This window comes from Mobula birostris, chromosome 8, assembly GCF_030028105.1.
Source record: "Mobula birostris isolate sMobBir1 chromosome 8, sMobBir1.hap1, whole genome shotgun sequence".
NCBI lineage: Eukaryota > Metazoa > Chordata > Chondrichthyes > Myliobatiformes > Myliobatidae > Mobula > Mobula birostris.
In genome coordinates, this window is record NC_092377.1 from 44,976,726 (window position 1) to 44,996,031 (window position 19,306).

Here is a 19,306-nt window from a genome sequence, read left to right on the forward strand (position 1 = left end):
AAAAATATTGACGGTACAAAATATTTAGCGTTAAAATTCTCCTATTTTTAAAATTATTGCCTAGGTCTTGCTGTTAAATGCTGATAGATCTGAGTGGAGGCTCTCTATCACTTTAGCTGTAGAATAGGCCCTTGGTTCTTGCACCTGTTCAGACCTGATTATTTCAATTAGGATTAAGACTGCAAGGAAGAAATATGTGAATAAAGTAAGGTCTTTCTATCATTATTTATGTTTGCTTAATGCTTATAATAATTGATCAATTTTAAGTATTTTATTTTTTTTGTAATGTGTAGAACATAACGAAATAATTTTATTTATTTATTAATTGTTCGTAAATGTTTCTGAATACCAGCCTTCAGAGGTGACAGGGGAATTTAAGGGTGAGGCTTCTTCATTGCATTCTTTAAGATAGCCCTACTGCTCAGGGCCCTGTCTATGGACCCTAATTGTATAAGACAGGATTGTTGCATCTGGAACAGTAATATCTGGTGTGGCCTTGTTTTGAGCAATTAGTGTATGACAGACCTATGCTAGAGAAATCTGGACAACATGGTCTATCTGAAAATGTGAACCTTCAAAAGCTGTTGAGGCACAGATATACTGCATATAATGAAAAAAATGTTTGACTGCCATCTGATTCAACTGTTTTTAATCACAAAGGCAAAAAGGTAACCTAATGATCACTCTATTACAAAACTATTACCAACCTACTTGTACTTGTTGGTCGAGGTTGACAATGGATGCTACTTTCCAGCTGTGTATATTGTTGGCATAGCTCCATTGATGGCTGACAAGAGCAATGTGAGAGTGGCAGTCTCTTTTGCAAAGCTTGCCTCTATAAGTGGTTTCAGTTCTGCTGAGATGCAGTGTTCCGTTCTATGGACCCATTAGCCCTCTGCCGCTTTCAGGAATTTTTCTTCACCTGACAGAGGATGTTGTTTCAGGGTGCTTCTCCACCTGGTGCAATCAGCTGCAAGTTCCTTCTAGGATTCAGTGTTGATGTCCAGCACCTTCATGTCCCGCTTGTAGACATCCTTGTACTATAGTTGTGGGTGGCCAAAAGCTTTCTTGCCTGAAGCCAGCTCACCATAGAGGATGTCTTTTGGGATGCCTTTCTCCCGAGGCATGCATTTGGCACTGCAACAGAGGGGATTCCCTCCACACTAGATCAGATGGCAGTTTTTTTAATCTTGCCCATAAAAGAGGCAATACCATAATGCAAAAGACTATGATCAGAGACGTGCAATTGCCGCTGATGCACCTGTCACAACCCACCCTCAACAGCACCTCCAGAGCTTGATGAACCACATCCCTCTGGCCTGCAAGGAATTTCATCTCCTAGCCTGAAAAAGACGAATGTCGTGGGACAAGACGTGGTGGCACCAACAATCATTACCATTGATTACTATGAACTGTATGTTGTTATCAGTTCATATACCTGGGATCCATCATCAGTGACAACCTCTTTTTGGACGCAGAAATTGACAAGCGCATCAGGAAGGCTGCAACACCTCTTGCCCACCTCACCACACGATTCTGGGAGAACTCCAAACTCTCAGTCAAAACAAAGATAGCTATGTACAACATTTGTAACACCAGCACACTGCTGTAATGTAGCGAGCCCTAGACAACAAACGCTAAGCAGGAGAGAGGACTCAACACCTTCCATTTAAAGTGCCTTCGTCACATCTAGGGCACCTCCTGGAGAGATAGAGTACCCAATGCTGAGATTTTCTCTCATGCTGGCCTCCCTAGCATGTACATCCTGCTCAAGCAGCGTCAGCTGCGCTGGCTGGGCCATGTCTGTCACACGCAAGGTGGCAGCTTTTAGTTCATAAGATAAATATAGAGGATGCGTGTCCCTTAGCAGAAAGAAGTTAAATTAGGGAGCGTAGGAGAATTGAGAAAATATGATTTTACTTGATTAAATGTCTAGATCTGGAAATGTTTCCTGAAAAGGTGATGGAGGCCTAAACTCTCATCATATTTAAACAGTATCTCAATGAGCACTTAGAGACATCTTCTGCAGCACTGAGCCACAGGATATGAAGCAGGATTAATTTAAAGTCCATTTGGGGCAATTGGCTTTTTTCTGTACTGTCAATTACCATGATTCCTGGAGAACGTTACCCAGGTTTTCTGTGTTTTGGATTTGGACTTCTTTTCAGCCTTACATTTTTTTTTAATATTCTATGATTTTTGCCCAATCTTTCTCACTATTTTTGTGTGTGGGAGAGGGGGATTTGGAGGTCGATGTACCTGTTCTGATTTTGTTTGTTTTTTTGTGTGGTGAGGGGTGATTTGGGGGTTAATAATCATGCTGCCATTCTTTTCTTTCTTGGTTTCATGGCTATCTAGAGAAGAAGAATTTCAGAATTGTGTACTTTGATAATAAATGAACCTTTGAACCTTTCTGAATATTTGATTCTGCGATGCCATGATTTTATGGACAACTGAACTCAGTTCCAGAGCATAATGACTCTTGATATCAAGGTAGCATTTGACTGAACGTAACTGAATAAAATATAAACTAATGGAAATCCAAGAGAAAACTCTCCATTAAGTTGTACGAGCAGAATGAAAGATAATTGCTATTGTCGGAAGTCAACCTTCTCCATTCCAGTACATTATTTTAGAAGCTCCTTATGAAAATTTCCTTATTGCAACTATCTTAAAATCAATAATATTCCCCTTCAGCATGAGTAGGAATGCCAGCGGATCATATAACTTCCAATCAACTTCCCAGCTCTTTACTTCACCTATCACCTTGTGTTTCTTCCTCCCTTTCCCCCACCTTCTAACTCTGACTCCTCATCTTTTTTTCCCTCCAGTCCTGCCAAAGGGTTTCAGCCCGAAACATCATCAATGCCCTTTTCCATTGACCCTGCCTGGACTGCTGAGTTCCTCCAGCACTTTGTATGTGTTACTTGGATTTCCAGCATCTGCAGATTTTTTTCTTGTTTGGATAGGTTCTTCTCTTGAATCAGTAATCCCCTTAAGTCTGGCTGTTGGGTAGCAAGCTTTATCTACAGCCTAGTAGCTGGAGAAATTGGTATATGGGTTGTTTGCTTGCTTGTTTGTTTGTTTGTTTGTCTGTTTGTTTATTTATTTATTGTGGGTTATTATTAAGAGGACATTCAACTATCTTTCAAAAAAGAGTCCTGCACAATCAAAGTATCAAAGGTGTCAAATTACTGTAGTTTTGCTGTATGTGTGAACTGTGACAGAAGTGAATGATAGACTACACAATTGAATTACATAGTTCATATTGAAGTGTGAATGCATCTTTTGATTTGACCTGTTGCATAATGTTGATGGCGCATCATCACACAATTTGATCCTACATACGGTATGTTACCATTAATTTCTAGTTTTGCCATTTTAAAACTTGAAGATGAATCATCTACTGTTAAGTAATGATACGTTATTAGTTTTCCAAATATGCATCAAACAAAAATGCTTTATCTTGCCACTAGTATCAAACAATTCCTGTACAAATAACATGCCACTACAAAATTTAATTTAGTGATTATAGTTATTTTATTTAATATGATTCAAAAACACTTTGTAAATATATTAATTGTTTAAGGTTCTACGTAAACACAAATTGTTGTTATCAGCAGAAAGCCATTCTTGCCACCCTGCCTGAAATGCCATTTTCAATGTGGGTGGGATGAGTAAGTGTGGTTGCACTTTCCCACCCACCAACAGTCTGACCCCATTTCACAGGCTGCCCGTGCGACAGTGACGGATGCAATGGGTCCATGAGAAGACCTTTAATAACTCACTGGTGACTTTGTCATTCATGAGTTATTAGGTCTTTCTCACTCGTGGAATAAACTGGCTACTTCATTGTCCCTCTTGTGTATTCTCTATTTATTAGGCTTGCTGAAGTAGACACAATAGTAGTTTACAAAAACTAACAGAAACTAGCAAAATTATTTCAATGGTAAAGAAATATCAGAGGTTAATAACTATTAGGCCATAAGTACATGGCCTGGAAGACACAATCTTCCACTAATAGATCTGCATTCTAGAGGAATGGGAAGGGCATATTCATTATAAAATTTAAGATAAAAGTAAAAATTTGGATTAAATATCCAAGAAATATAAACCTATAAAACTTATTTAAATAGATATTAAAAGAACATAGGAATAAGTTTTAGTTAATTACTGGAATATCATTTAAAATTGTTGCAGATGCCACCCAACACCTAGAACAAATAGCAATGTTTCAATAAAAAATCCTAAATTATGTGTGAAATTTAACAGAAGGGTTATGACATATAGGTGTGGTATTGTGTAAACAATAGAATTCTAGGAAGACTGCCAAATGTTAATTAAAGTGTATGTTGATTTTTCAAATTACACCCCAGACACTTAGCTGGGGGTATTCTATAAACAGATTTAACCAACATGAAAAGGTGGAGTGTCAGAGGAGTTCTAAATACCACTGGGCTTGCTGATGCCGATGTTGATGCAGAAAGAATGTACTTCTTAGGTTCACATGTGGCAAAACCAAACATTTTAAATTCTAAATAGGGTTGGTTACCCTAGAAAGTTGGAATTTCATGATGTGGATTGTTTAACAGTGAAAAGAACTTCCTGCACATTTTCCAAATGTTTTTATTGACTGCTTAAAAAGATGAATTGCTGTAATATCTTATTAAGTAAGTTCCATTACAGAGGTTATATTACATCCATTAGATTAAATAAAATATTGTAATTCTATTCTAGCAAAATGTTAGAAATATTATAATAGTAAATAAAGCACGCTATAAAAAATCTCATTTAAAGGAATTGGAAACAACATGTTCCTCTTCTTCATTGTTCTGGTGTCCCAGTGATATGTGCAAGTTTCTTAGCTGCACAGGAACAAGTTGCCAAGACAATTCATTAACTTAAGAGATGCAAATGCATTGAGAGCAATAATTGTCTTAACATCAAGACTTGTTTACGAAGATATGTAATCCAAGAACTTCTAAAAAGAGCTAGGCAATCTCAGCACTGTACAAATGATTCTGTGTTGCCAGCAATTGGGAACTTGAATTTTTTTACCCAGAACTAATATTAAGAATGAGCATGTATGAATAACAAACCAGAAGAAACTATCTCATAAAGCAAATGCAGTTTATGAAATAAAATAACATTTACAAGACTAGGATTTCCTTCCCTCCTACAGCAACCATTTTGGTGTTGGGCTCATAGTCTGGAAATTCAATAACAATAAAGGTTCATAGCAAATGAAATATAAATTAGTCAATTCTTTGACCATAGCTGGGATTGAAAAGGCCATAGATGAGTAAGAGAGCCTGAGGATTTGGAGAGACAGATGTTGAGAGGTGATGTCAGCTGTCAGCAGTGGTTCAGATGGTGCCTGAGACTATTGATTGGTTTAGAGAATTTGGTGATGGATGAGTTGATCTGGTTAAATAATCTGTATATGGGAAGAGGTGATCAGTTGATGTGGGGACATTTTGAAAACACTCAGCAGGTCAGGCAGCATCTGTGAAAGGTGAAAGAGTTAATATTTCAGACCAAAGATGCTAAATCAGAATAAGAAAGAGAAAATAAGCCTTAAGCTGCAGTGAGAGTTTTTTCTCTCACAGATTGTCCCTGATAGTTAGTTGTGGAGAGGATGTTTCTTATAGTGGGGGAGTTGAGGACCAGAGGGTTGAGTTGAGGCCTCAGAATAGAAGGCAGTGCCCTCTGCCTTTAGAACAGAGGTAAGGAGGAATTTCTTTAGTTGGAGGGTAGCCAATTTGTGGAATTCATTGCCACAGAGAGCTGTGGAGGCTAAGTCATTTGGTATTAAAATGGAGCTTGATAGGTTCTTGACTAGTAAGGGTGCCAAAGGCAGGAGAATGGGATTGAGAAAGAAAGTAAATCTGTCATGATGGAATAGCAAAGCAGACTCGATGGGGTGAATGGCCTAATTCTGCTCCTAAGTCTTATGTCTTTTTAAAACAGGAGTACCACAAGGATAAGGTTCTCAGTAAATGAATGGGAGCAATTAGAGAGTGAGCACATAGACAAGAGAACATTGACAAATGAAGGCAGGAATCAGAAAGAGCCGAGAAAGAGGATATATACAGCAGGGAAGATGAGGAGCTGTTCCTTAAGTTTGAATTGGGATTCATTGTTGTAGAACAAGAAACTGCACTCTCATAGGTCACAGTGGGTGTGAGTTGGAGTATTAAAGACTCCCCTATCTTCTAGTGGGACAAACGAGATTTCTGGGCTCAGTACTGAATTCTACAACTTCAGGTAACTTAATTTCACTGCATGTACCAATCATCCAGCTGAGATAAAGGCTCTGCATATTTGTTTCGGAGTTATACAGCAGGGAAACAGGCTCTTCAGCCAACTCGTTCATACTAACCACGGTGCCAGCATAAGGCCCATACCTCTCTAAATGCAAACACGACGAAATCTGCAGATGCTGGAAATTCGAGCCACACACATCAAAGTTGCTGGTGAACGCAGCAGGCCAGGCAGCATCTCTAGGAAGAGGTACAGTCGACGTTTCGGGCCGAGACCCTTCGTCAGGACTAACTGAAAGAAGAGCTAGTAAGAGATTTGAAAGTGGGAGGGGCAGGGGGAGGGGGAGATCCAAAATGATAGGAGAAGACAGGAGGGGGGAGGGATGGAGCCAAGAGCTGGAAATTGATTGGCAAAAGGGATATGAGAGGATCATGGGACAGGAGGCCCAGGGAGAAGGGGGGGGGGTCCCAGAGGATGGGCAAGTGGTATAGTGAGAGGGACAGAGGGAGAAAAAGGAGAGAGAGAAAAAGAATATGTGTATATAAATAATTAACGGATGGGGTACGAGGGGGAGGTGGGGCATTAGCGGAAGTTAGAGAAGTCAATGTTCATGCCATCAGGTTGGAGGCTACCCAGACGGACTATCAGGTGTTGTTCCCCCTCCCCCTTTTCTTTCTCCCTAGGCCTCCTGTCCCATGATCCTCTCATATCCCTTTTGCCAATCAACTGTCCAGCTCTTGGCTCCATCCCTCCCCCTCCTTTCTTCTCCTATCATTTTGGATCTCCCCCTCCTTCTCCCACTCCCACTTTCAAATCTCTTACTAGCTCTTCTTTCAGTTAGTCCTGACAAAGGGTCTCGGCCAGAAACGTCAACTGTACCTCTTCCTAAAGATGCTGCCTGGCCTGCTGCATTCCCCAGCAACTTTGATGTGTGTGTACCCCTCTAAATATTTCCTTTTCGCATACCTGTCCAAGAGTCTTTTAAACATTGTAATTGTATCCAACTCTACCACCTCCTTTGGCGCTTCTCCCATATACTCCCATTCTCTTGTGAAGAAAAATGTGCCCCTCATGACTCCTTTAAACCTTTCCCCTCTCACCTTAAACTTACACCATTCTAAATTTAGACTTGGGGGGAAAGGACTGCTGCTATCCACCTTATTTAAGCCCCTCATTATTTGAGAAATCACAATAAGGTCCTGCCTCAACTTCGTTCTTTCCAGAGAAATGAGCCCCTGACAAGCCAGTCTCTCATTATACTTAAGGTTCCCAGTCCAAGCAAAATCCTTGTGAATCTTTTCTACATCTTCTCTAGTTTAATCTCAGAAAAAAGAATCTCAGGGTTGTATGTGGTGACATGTATGTACTCTGATAATTTTACTTTGAATTTTGAACATTACTTTGGACTTTAATCACATTCTTTGTATAGCATGACAGTCAGAATTGCACATAATATCCAAGAGCGGTCTCACCAACATCTTGTACAACCATAACATGACATCCCAACTCTTCTAATCAGTGCCCTGACCAATGAAGGCAATTGTGCCATTCACCATCTTCATCATCCTATAATTGTTTTGCCATTTTCAGGGAACTTTTACTCCAAGGTCCTTCTGTTTTATCAAGTCTCAGGGTCCTGCCATTTATTTTATATGGCCTGTCTTGGTTAACTTCCCAAAATGCATCACTTCACATCTAGCTTGATACGTCAGGTATGTCTTCCTGTTCTGTATTTCACAACTAATACCCTTTGTCTATACTGTCTATGTTCTCACTCTCTTACTCTTCCTATTCACACATTGATCTGATTCCCTTGTTTACAACTCAGTCCCACAGTAAGTAGCTGAAAGGACATCTATAGTTAACAAGTTTCACGAGCAGCCTTGGTCCTGCTTAGGAAAATCTCCTTAAGCCATGTAGAAGCAACCTCACAGTATTTCTGCCTCTAGATTTTATGCGGCATTCACACATGATTGAAGAACTCCATGTAGTGTCCAAATGTGCACAGCATCAATGTGCAATTTTGGGGCATTTCATGGATGAACCAAAGAAAAAATAGAATCCAAGATATAAAACTCTTATTATTTATTTTATAATAATTGGAATGTGCAATGCATAATTATGTGGTTATATGCAATTCTAGTATTTAGGCAATATTGTTTTATTTACCAATGTCACTAAAATTCTTCAGCAAATACTGGTTTTGAGATTTTTTTTCCAGTTGCATAATTTCCTAACAAAAAAGTCACTGCATTTTCTTGGAACTGATGATAAAAGATAATGAAAATATGCAATATTTTATAGTGCTGTCACCATATGGTGCCCAAAACAAATCATGTAAGAATTAAAATAATTATGATAATTCATGATCACAACTTACTTCATTTGCTTTCAATCTCAAAGTATATAAATCTAAATATCAAGCAACTGGCAAGAATAAAATTCATGAGAGTGAGGCCTTGATTTGGATGTTAGCTGTCAGTCTTAATTTTTCCCTAGACTTGTAAACCATATGCTGTTTACTGTTTTTATATTCCCTGTTAAATAATATTTTTAAATAATAGAGTTATAGAAAATCATTTTTGAAGTAGTGATAAGAATTATCTCAGGATTTTACAATAAATTATTTTGATTGTTATCTTAATACAGTAAAGCAATAACTTGTTGAGGGTTGATATATTTCCATGCTAGAATATAAAAGGCTATAATGAATGCCCTTCAATATGAATAATTGGGCAGTTTGGTAGTGTAGTGGTTTAGCATAGCGCTTTGCAGTGACAGCAAATGGGGTTCAATTTCCACTGCGCTCTGTAAGGAGTTTATATGCCATCCCCATGACTGCATGTTTCATCTAGGTGCTCTGGCTTTCCTCACACATTCCAAAGACGTATGGGTTAGGGTTAGTAAGGATGGTATGGTGGCCCAGGAAGCATGATGACATTTGCAAGCTCCCCGCATACCCTTGTACTGTGTTGGTTGTTGATGCAAATGATACATTTCACTGTATAGTTCGATGTATAGTACAAATTGCAAATAAAGCTAATCTTTATATTTACACAATTAGTTGTTTTTTTCCCTTATAGAAATATTTGGTTCCTACTCCAAATGATATATTTGTATGTTCTGACACTGCCTGTAAAATATGGCAACCCTGGAACTAGATATCATTGATTTTTAAATTTGGACCTTTTCAATTCTCCTCAGCATGAGTTGGCAAATATCAGTCTTTTACCTCCTGCTTCCACCTGTAAGTTGGAAGAAATTGGTTTGTTTCCATGGTTACAATATCAGCATGTTTCCAATCTAAGCAATACCTTATGTAAAACACAAGCCACTGCTGTGCATCATTGTTCCTGCATAAATAGATTAAGGTTTTATCAGTTATCTTTACATTTTTGACTGTTTTTCTTCAAATTATAAATATTGTGACATGTGTCATTAAAATGCTATTTTCTCTTGAATGGTCAGTACAAAAGGAAAAAAAAAATGATTGTTTTAAAAGTAGTTGTGCTGTTCACTCCATTAACATTAATACCAAAAACATTCATTAAAACTGGATTTGAGATAATAAAAACACATTCAAAATTGACTTTAGTCCCCGATTCTTATTTACCATTCTACACAATCTGTGAAGAATAGGCTAACGTATTTAAAAGAGCAATAGCATAATTTGTCTTTTATCTGAATGAGTATATTTTGGGCCATTTTCATTGATTTTATGTTTTAAACGATATCTTTGGTTCTTTGTGGGGCCCACCAGATTAAATAGCCGTGGAATAATACAACCTATTAACTAGTAAATATGCCTTAACACTGAAAATAATTTTTTTTGATTTTCTGAATAAATTTCCATTGCAGCTTGCTACTTTAGAAAAGAAAACAATGAACAATATCTTTAGGAAGTTAAGCATTGCCTTTTTAAAATGAGATGGGTATATAGGTGTTCAAATACTCATGAGGAAAACAGCATTCACTCAAGACAAATTACAGTGCTAGGACTGCTAATTTGCACATGGGACAGACATCACCAAAAATTAATGTGGCCCCAATCTCCCAGAATATATGGAACTGATGCTGTGAGCCGGCTGCTCTGGTAGCAGTTGCCATCCTGCGCATATCAGAACAGTTTATCTTTTTTTCTTTTCAGCTCTATATAAAACAGTCCATTTTTCCACCTATGGATTGTCTGGTGCTGTACCCAAGGAAACAGCATGGCACTGTTGTTCACATATAAAGATATAAGTTTGAATATACCCCAGGAGTTGGTGACAAAGGTCACCTCTTGCAGATAGCTGTTCAGAGTTTCCAGCAAAAAGACATCAGTGAAACTAGCCAACCTCTGTCAAAATTCCCAAATCTATCACTTTCGTCTCTGACACTCCACTACAATGCACCATAATAAGAATCAAAAACATCCATGTGGACTCTAAAGTACATAAGCTCTTGCTGAATTGAAATATAAGTGCTTCAGTATATCACCTGTAAAAGGGAACTGTTAGATTGTCAGGTAAATAATTATGTTACTATTGCTGTTGTCTTTGTCTCCAGTTATCCTAGGATATACCGTTATATGAGTTATAGGGACTAATTTTAGATTCATTATATTTGAAAATGGTTGCCGATGGGATGTAATGGCGTGTGAAATTTGGCAGTGAACAATCACAGTGGATCTCCGCCTATTTTTTGCCCAGTTGAAGTTTCTTTGTTTCCAGAGACTTCAGCACATAATTTAGACTGACACATCATTGTGGTACTGAGGGAATACTGCACTGTCAGAGATGTTAGCTTTCAAATGTGTCATTAAACTGATACTCAAGTGGATGTAAAAAATTTCATGGTATAATATGAAGAAGAACAGCAAACTTCTCCCAAGTTCCCTAGCCAATATTTATCTCTAACCAGCTTTACTAAAAACACCCGATTCAATTAATAGATTTTCAGTGAAATTGATATGTATAAACCAGTTGCTGAATTTTCTTATTACACAAGTGATAATACTTTAAGAATATTTTGTTAGTTGTAAAATATTTGGGAAAATTCTAAGAACAGGAAAGGAGCTATTAAATAGAATATATTTCTTTGATTCCAAAGAACTGGTGATGGAGCATTCACATGAGAAACAGGTGACCACATCCTTCATACAGTTTACTACTGTGGAGACATGCAGGACTTTGTTTCAAAGTATATAAATAAAGCAAAATCCTGCATTACTATATGAAATTGGTCTTAAAAAAAACAAAAGAAGTACGAACATGAAAAAGACTACAGCTGTTGAAAATCCAAAACAACACACACACACAAAATGCTGGAGGAATTCAGCAGGTCAGATAGAATCAATAGAAAAGAGTAAACAATCACAGTGGATCTCTGCCTATTTTTTGCTGAGTTGAGTCCTAACGACGGTTCTCAACCCAAAATGTCGACTGTTTACTCTTTTCCATTGATGCTGCCTGACCTGTTGAATTCTTCCAACATTTTATGTGTGTTGCAAAATAAAAAGTAAATGGTTTTAAATCCTTTTAATTTGTAATTTCTCCTTAAATGTATGTTAGTTTAAATAAAACACTTCTGTGCATATCTCCGTCACTGAAAATAATTTCTAAAGGCTTTCCTCTGAACTAGTGCATTTAGATATACAGAAGAACTTGTTAAGAAGTGTTAAGGGGTGAAAGGTAAAGAACAACTATGATCTGTCCATGGTAGCTCCACACTTGGCAGACAGAGGTTAAATTACCTTGCAGCAATGATGAAGATTACATCCTCATAAAGAGTTAGTGTAAAACTCGGATAGTATCAATATGTGAATGGATCACAAACAATAATGTTTGAACAATAGCAACCAACAATATCCACATCTATCTATCAATGCTTGTGGGAAATGGCTTGTCAGGGTCTGTTAATAGCAAGGTAGCTCCAGACCTCTACCATTTCCTATACGTAACACGGGACTGATTTATGCAACAACAAAAAAAAACAGCTGTGTCTTTAAAATTGCACATTGTTATAGAGATGTTACAATGGTGGGCTTTGGAGTTGATGTTATCAAGGGTTTAGAGAACAACCTTGTGATGCAGCTTCAATTGGATTGAATCATTATCTGATAAGGATGACTTTCCTATCAAGGTACCCACTGACTAAATGCCATAAAAGAATAAGAATGTTTGGTTAGTAACAGACCACAGGAACTAAATATACAAAGGCAAATATATTTTATGTGACAGAGCAAAATCAACTACACAGAAGTCCTTTGTAGCTGAGATGGTGCCTGCAGATTTGATTATGAATGATATTTGCATATATTATTCCTTTCATATAATTTGACAATAGTCACAATGCTGGACCACGGTGCCAGCACCACTTCAAAATATTGGAACACTCAACAGCTGGCTTTGACGGAAATGAACAATGCAATGAACCTCCATTCAATGAATATCAGTGAGCAACTCACAGAGAGGAGAAAAAATTACCATTTGGCTCATATCACCATGTGAATTCTTACCAAAAGCACACTTGCAATGTTGAAATAGATTTCACAAATTCAGCTGTTAGCTTCTCCAGAATTGTCAGAATATGCAAAAATAAACATCATCTGCTGGATTTGGCATCCCTCTTTGACTTGTATATTTAGAATAGTAAAGTTGTCCTGCAATTGTGACCATGAGGTCAGAAGGATAGAAATAGGAGGAAGTTGAAATAGTAGAACTTAACAACATTAGAGACAGGAGAAAAAGGAGGGCAATAAGGTCATAACTGATCTATCTTGAGCTGACACTATTTTTCCACAATTTCTCCATTCCTGTTAGCTCATTATAATTTAAATATCTGTTAATCTCTCCTTGAATATACTCCATGACTAAAGCTCAATTTCAATGATTGTTGATTCTGAAGAAATTCCTTCTCCTAATGAAGGGTTTTGATCTGAAACATCAACAATCCTCCCACCACCTCACCTAATGCCACTTGACCACCTCCAGTATATGTAATATCTTGTATCCCTACCTCAAATAGGAGATTCCTTTTTTTAATGAAATTATGCCCCAGATTCAAGGTAAACAAAAAAAAATGGAAAACATTCTCTCAACCTTTGCTCTACAAAGACTTACAGAATCTTAAATATTTGCTGAACTGTCTCACATTCTTTAGAACACCAATATGGACTCAGTCTGCTCGACCTTTCTTCATATGTCAACACCTGCATCCTAGAACTAACTTAGTGAACATTTTCTGAACTACATTCAATTAAAAAATACATCATGCTTACTCTCTGTCTTAAAAATTTCCCCCACCAGTACTGATAGCTTGTCCTGCTTATAGTTGTACTGATTATTCAGCAATGGTCAGTGAATAACAAATGTGCAGCCCACATTTTGAATGGTTCAGAAGATATATGAAGAACCTACAACAATGGAGAGCAAGCCTTAAAAGTTAGGTAATCATAAATCATTATGAAGTCAATTCTAATGTGATCTCTCTCTTCCAAAGAAGGGCATGGGGAAAATCCCTGCTTCATGATGGTAGTTAGAAACTAGTAACATTTCCTTATGATTATATTATTAGCAAAATGCCCAAGTGTTGAGTAGCATATAAACTGAAAGTTGGAAACTTGAGGGCAGCACCTCTAGCAATTTCTCTGCAGACCATCAATCTAGTTTGAATAAAAAATCATTAACCAGTGAAAGTGAATTCTGTTTTTCTCTTTGCACAGATTCTGCCTAAGCTGCAGAACATTTTTAGCAGTCCCTTTTATTTCGCTGTTCAAACAATTGCAGTGTTTTGTATGTCATTGTTTACACATGTTTACTTACTTTCTGTTGTCATTCATTTCATCTCAGTTGCTCAGACAAGTCTTCATTGCCCTACCACCACTTGTGTTTTCAGTCTCCTTGGTCACTAGCCTATCTCAGGCCACTTGTTCTCACCAGACCACCCACTCCTTTGCAACTTTAAAAATGTTTGATTTTTAACTTTTCTTAAAAGTTTTGACATAATCTCTGTTTCCCTCTCCACAGGTGCTGTTTGGCCTGCCATATATTCCTAGCATTTTCTTGTTTTTTCCCTTTTATGTATACACAAGTATCTTTAATGTTGTATGTTCAACCTAATTCTCTGTCCTCTCTGTCAAATAAGCAGATATCAAAGTAGGCTGGTATAAAAGCATAGAATTTTCTATCCTGAAAGACAATCTCCGTGTATTAATTCCTGTTGTGACATTGATACTGGGCAAAGGCTCACTCAGCAGGCTCACTGAACTGGAGGGAGAGAGACATAATGGTACAAATCAGATTAATGTTCAGAAAGATGATTACCTGCAATTATTTTCCAGGCTTGTAGAACCTGAAAAGTACAACTGCTTTTCCACTCTGATGCCTTAGGCCTCTACAGCTGCAATCTGAACATCTTAACAGAAGCTGTGATTGCCTTGAGGGTCTCTATTGTGGGGGTCACAGCTGCAGATTGGCCACATGCTCTTGGGGAGCTGTGGTCCTGGGAAGCCATCTATCATAGTGTCAAGGATGCAGGTAGTGGACTGTTCCAATTGACCCACCATCTGCTGCACATCCCCAATGTCTGAACATATATTTGATGCCCTGCAGGAATCCTCCTTTAGAAAGCAGAACTTGTAGATTAGGATTGTGCTATTTCCTGACCCTTGCATCGGCAATTTATTCTATTACACTTCTATCCAAAACCTTTTCTTTGTCTATGTGTACAGCACATTACTTTGTATATCACTGGCTAGTGTGACTAGAAAAGAAATACGAAAGGGACCACATGGGGTAATAACAAATCATTTGAAGAACTCAATCTGTAGCCTATCCCAAAGGATTGAGAAGATAAAGGTTGAGGACTCATTAGTTGCTTTTATAAGCTTGCAGCTCTTCAAAACGCAGAGTATGGAAACAGTCCTTTTGGATCCTGCAGCAGAACTCTGTGAAGTCCTGAAATATGCGTCATTCATACTTCCAAACACAGAAAAGAATCAGTAACTCCTATATCCTGCCTTTCATTGGCTGATCACCATGGCTCATTCATCTCCATCTAATCTCTACATACATGTATTGCTTATGTATCAGATACTTTAATACCTTAAATTAGTACAAGTCTATCCTCAGATTTCATAATGGGCTTAAATCAATTCTCATCCACAGCATTTTGCCAATCTTCTACCCTTTGCAAGCATTTGTTTTTTTATTAGTTATATTGCTTTGTCCAAGATAAATCAGATCATGATTTATTAATCAGATGGAATACTTACCTATGCCATCAGTTCCTTTCATTATTTTGAAAACTTTATTGAATCAATCTCCAATCTTTTAACTTCCAGGTGAGAACAACTCCAATCTTTGTAAAACCTTTTCTTGTAAATTTAATCATTGAGGTCCAGGAATCCTTCTAGTAAATTAATATTGCAAATCCTTCAATCAAGTAGATTCTTCCATGTTCCCTAATGTGATTTAAGCACAGTGCTTATAAAATATTAAGTATGATCTAAATTGAAATACATCAGTAGTTTCTTTATTCCATTTGGTCATTTGTTTATTAGGCTGAGATTAAATAGGTGGGATGCTAGGCAGGATGACTTGATGTACCTCTAAATAAATAAATACATATACACAACACGAGAAATAAAAACAAATCCAACATTTGCTGCTATTCCAGAACTGCCTTTGAGAAAATGGTGATGAGCCATCTCCTTCATTCACTGTGGTCCTTCAGACGAAAGTGCTCCTATAATGCTGTAGGGCAGAGAGTCCAAGTGATGAAAAAAGATGATAGTATAATTCATATCAACTTTACATATCCAAACAAATGCAGAGTATTCCATCATGCACCTGAGTTTTGCTTCACAGATATCTAGAACATTTTGAGGTATCAAGAGAGGAATCATTTAAGTTTCTGATCTGATTTTGAAATTACAGTATTTATTTGTCTGTTTCAGTTGAGTTTGTGTTCAAAAGTGACCCGAAGAATGTTGATATTGGAGAATGTTGTTGTTGCAGATTGAAAATCTGGTTGAGTAGTGTATAACAACTTCTTACTCAAAGTCAGCAAAACCAATGAGCTGATTATTGACTTCAGGAGAGGGAAGCCAGAGGATCGGTGGTGGAGAGAGTTAGCAGCTTTAAATTCCTTGGTGTTATTATTTCAAAGGACTTGTCCTGGGCCAAGCATGTAAGTACAATTACAAAGAAAACACACTTGCTCCTCTACATCCTTAGGAGTTGTGGAGATTTGGCATGACATCTAAAACATTGACATCCTTCTTATATATGTGCCTTGGAGAATGTATTGACTGGCTGCATGACAGCCAGGTATGGAAACACCAATGCCCTTGAATGGACAAGCTTACAAAATGTAGTCAATATGGTCCAGTCCACCATGGGTAAAGCCATCCCAACCATTGAATACATCTACATGAAATGCTGTCACAGGAAAGCAGCATCCAACATCATGAAGCCCCACAACCCAGAACATGCTCTCTTCTTGCTGCTGCCAACAGGAAGAAGGTACAAGAGCCTTAGGACTTGCACCAAGTTCAGGAACAGTAATTACCCCTCAACCATCAGTCTTTTGAACAAAAAGGGAAAACTTCACTCAACTTCAGTTGCTCCATCATTGAAATGTTCCCACAATCAATTATTCACTTTCAAGGATTCTTCTTCTCATATTCTCAATATTTATTGCTTATGTATCATTATTATTATTTCTTCTTTTTGTATTTGTACAGTTTGTTGTCTTCTGCACTCTGGTTGAACACCATATCGAACAGTTTTTCATTGATTCTGTTATAGTTATTATTCTACAGATATATTGAGTATGCTCAAATGAACTCAGGGTTGTGTATGGTGACACACACACACATATATATATATATATATATATATATACATATACGTACTTCAATAATAAAATTTACTCTGAACTTGGTGAAGATAATGCCATTATATACCAGGAATATTTGGTACAATGTTTTATTTAAGTTGACAATTTATGTTAAGTATTTTCTTCATTGCTATTATTTTGTTCAATTACATTGAGTTTCTAGCACTGATTCAGTGATTTATAATTATTGACACAAAACTTTTCATTTAAGATTACCATTATTTCTTTCTTCTTATTTGCAATATACCATTATTCCTTTCCAAAAGGTCCACAGTTTTCTTTATGGTCTTTACCTGAATGTAATTTCAAATTTTTCCTACTGATTTTGTATGTTCCACTTCAGGATTCAATTTTGTAGCCCTTGGCATAATTTTTGTATTAAAGTGAGGGCATTAGTAAGCCTATTGCATTATTAATGTAAAAAATCCAAGCATCTGAGATATGCCCAATTAAAGTTTTGAGAACCATCTATATCAAGAGCCGAGATACCAATATTTCACATCGTTTTACTGCATTTGCAAACTGAGAAAGATTGAGGTTAGAAATGTAACTCTTCAGATTTTAATCATTCACTGTTAATATCCAATTATATTATCAGGTACAATATATCTCCTGTATAGTAAAGATCATTTCTTATAGAGTGAAGCTATTACTTCAAACTTCAGAATAGTCCTATTATGACTTATTTTTAATATCCCACACTACCAATAATATGGTTTCTGTGTGAATTTGCCATTTAACAGAAAATTAGAGATAGTTCAGTTCATACACTTAGTTAACAATTAGCAAGGAAAGGAGAGTTTAATGCAACTGGGCAAATTTTTACACAGGTCCCATTGATGAAGAACTAATTTGACTCAAGTCACTATATGTTTTCTAATATCTTGAACTCTCATCTTAATGTTATAATCCTATACTTCAACATTTTACTTAAAATTGACTTTGTGTTATTACTTCACCAATAACTAAAGTGTAGTTATACTTTATAGTCTTTATAGGTCATGTGGAATAGTTTCATAAGCTTTAGAAGCATGCAGTCAAGAAACAAAACATTGTGCTCAATTTAGCTGGCTAACAACTAGTGAGTTAATAGGGAATTGGCAGCTGTCACCCATTCATGGATCAGCTCTTTCAGACTTGCATTCATACTCGCCCAAACTCAAAATTCAAAGCCAGCTGGAGGCAATGTTGGACCTCCCACTGCCCAGCTGGAGCAAGCTGCCCTACAGAGAGCAATGCCATTCACTTGTGATATGCTTGTAACCTCATGGAATAATAGCATACATTTAAATTATTTAGCTTTACTTTGATATAATTTTATGTATTAAATAAGTTTTAATTACTTATTCAATTACATTTAGTTATTTTAATAAGATTAATGAAAAACAGTCAAATCTACCTAAATTGTTCTTGTGTATTTCACTGTTTTGAGTATTGGGCCTCAGGATAGAGGCCCACTTGGAGCATCACCTCTGCAGTGCACAAGATTAGGTGACTTGGGATTCCACATATGTATAAAAAAAGATGTGTACATAAACTATAGATGGGTTGGTACCATTGGCTAGATCCAACATCAGCAGCACAGAAAGTTTACCATTGTTTCTGCCACTGCTTGATTCAAAAGTAATCTAAAACATTTATGTCAAAATTATATTGTGGGATCTAAAAAGTCATCCAAATTCTAGGGGTGAAAATAGTGATATAGTTGTAAAGCTAACACTGCTGATTTAACCCTATGCTATAAATGCCCAGCCACTTTCTAAACTGTACACCTTACTGTTGCATACTGGCTTATATTCACCTTTGCTCAGCCCACTAAAATTCGCACATTGGTGAGCATTGCAAGCAGAGGAAACATCAAAATTCTTGATAAAGCTAACTGTATTTTATGGCATAGGTGCATGAAAATTCTGCAGTTTATGCTCCAGCAGTTTGCAAACTCTTAATAATTGTGTATGTCTAAACATATTTACTACACTGTAACCTTTTGGTTTTTAATCAATAATATTGCACAATTAGTTACTAAAGGTTTCAGTTGTAATCAGATTTTAATGTAAATTATTTTCAGATTTTAGAAGCTCTTTCACTTATCAGGATAAAAGAGCAAGTTATCAATATAGTTCCATACAGCATCTGCAGAATCTCGAGTTAATACATT

General features: G+C 37.0%; 1 protein-coding gene across 5 annotated transcripts in view; it reads right to left on the reverse strand.

Annotated features, from left to right (window-relative positions):
* spata17 (spermatogenesis associated 17) overlaps positions 1-19,306 on the reverse strand; it is a 307,726-nt gene that overhangs the window by 132,469 nt on the left and 155,951 nt on the right. The window lies entirely within an intron of this gene.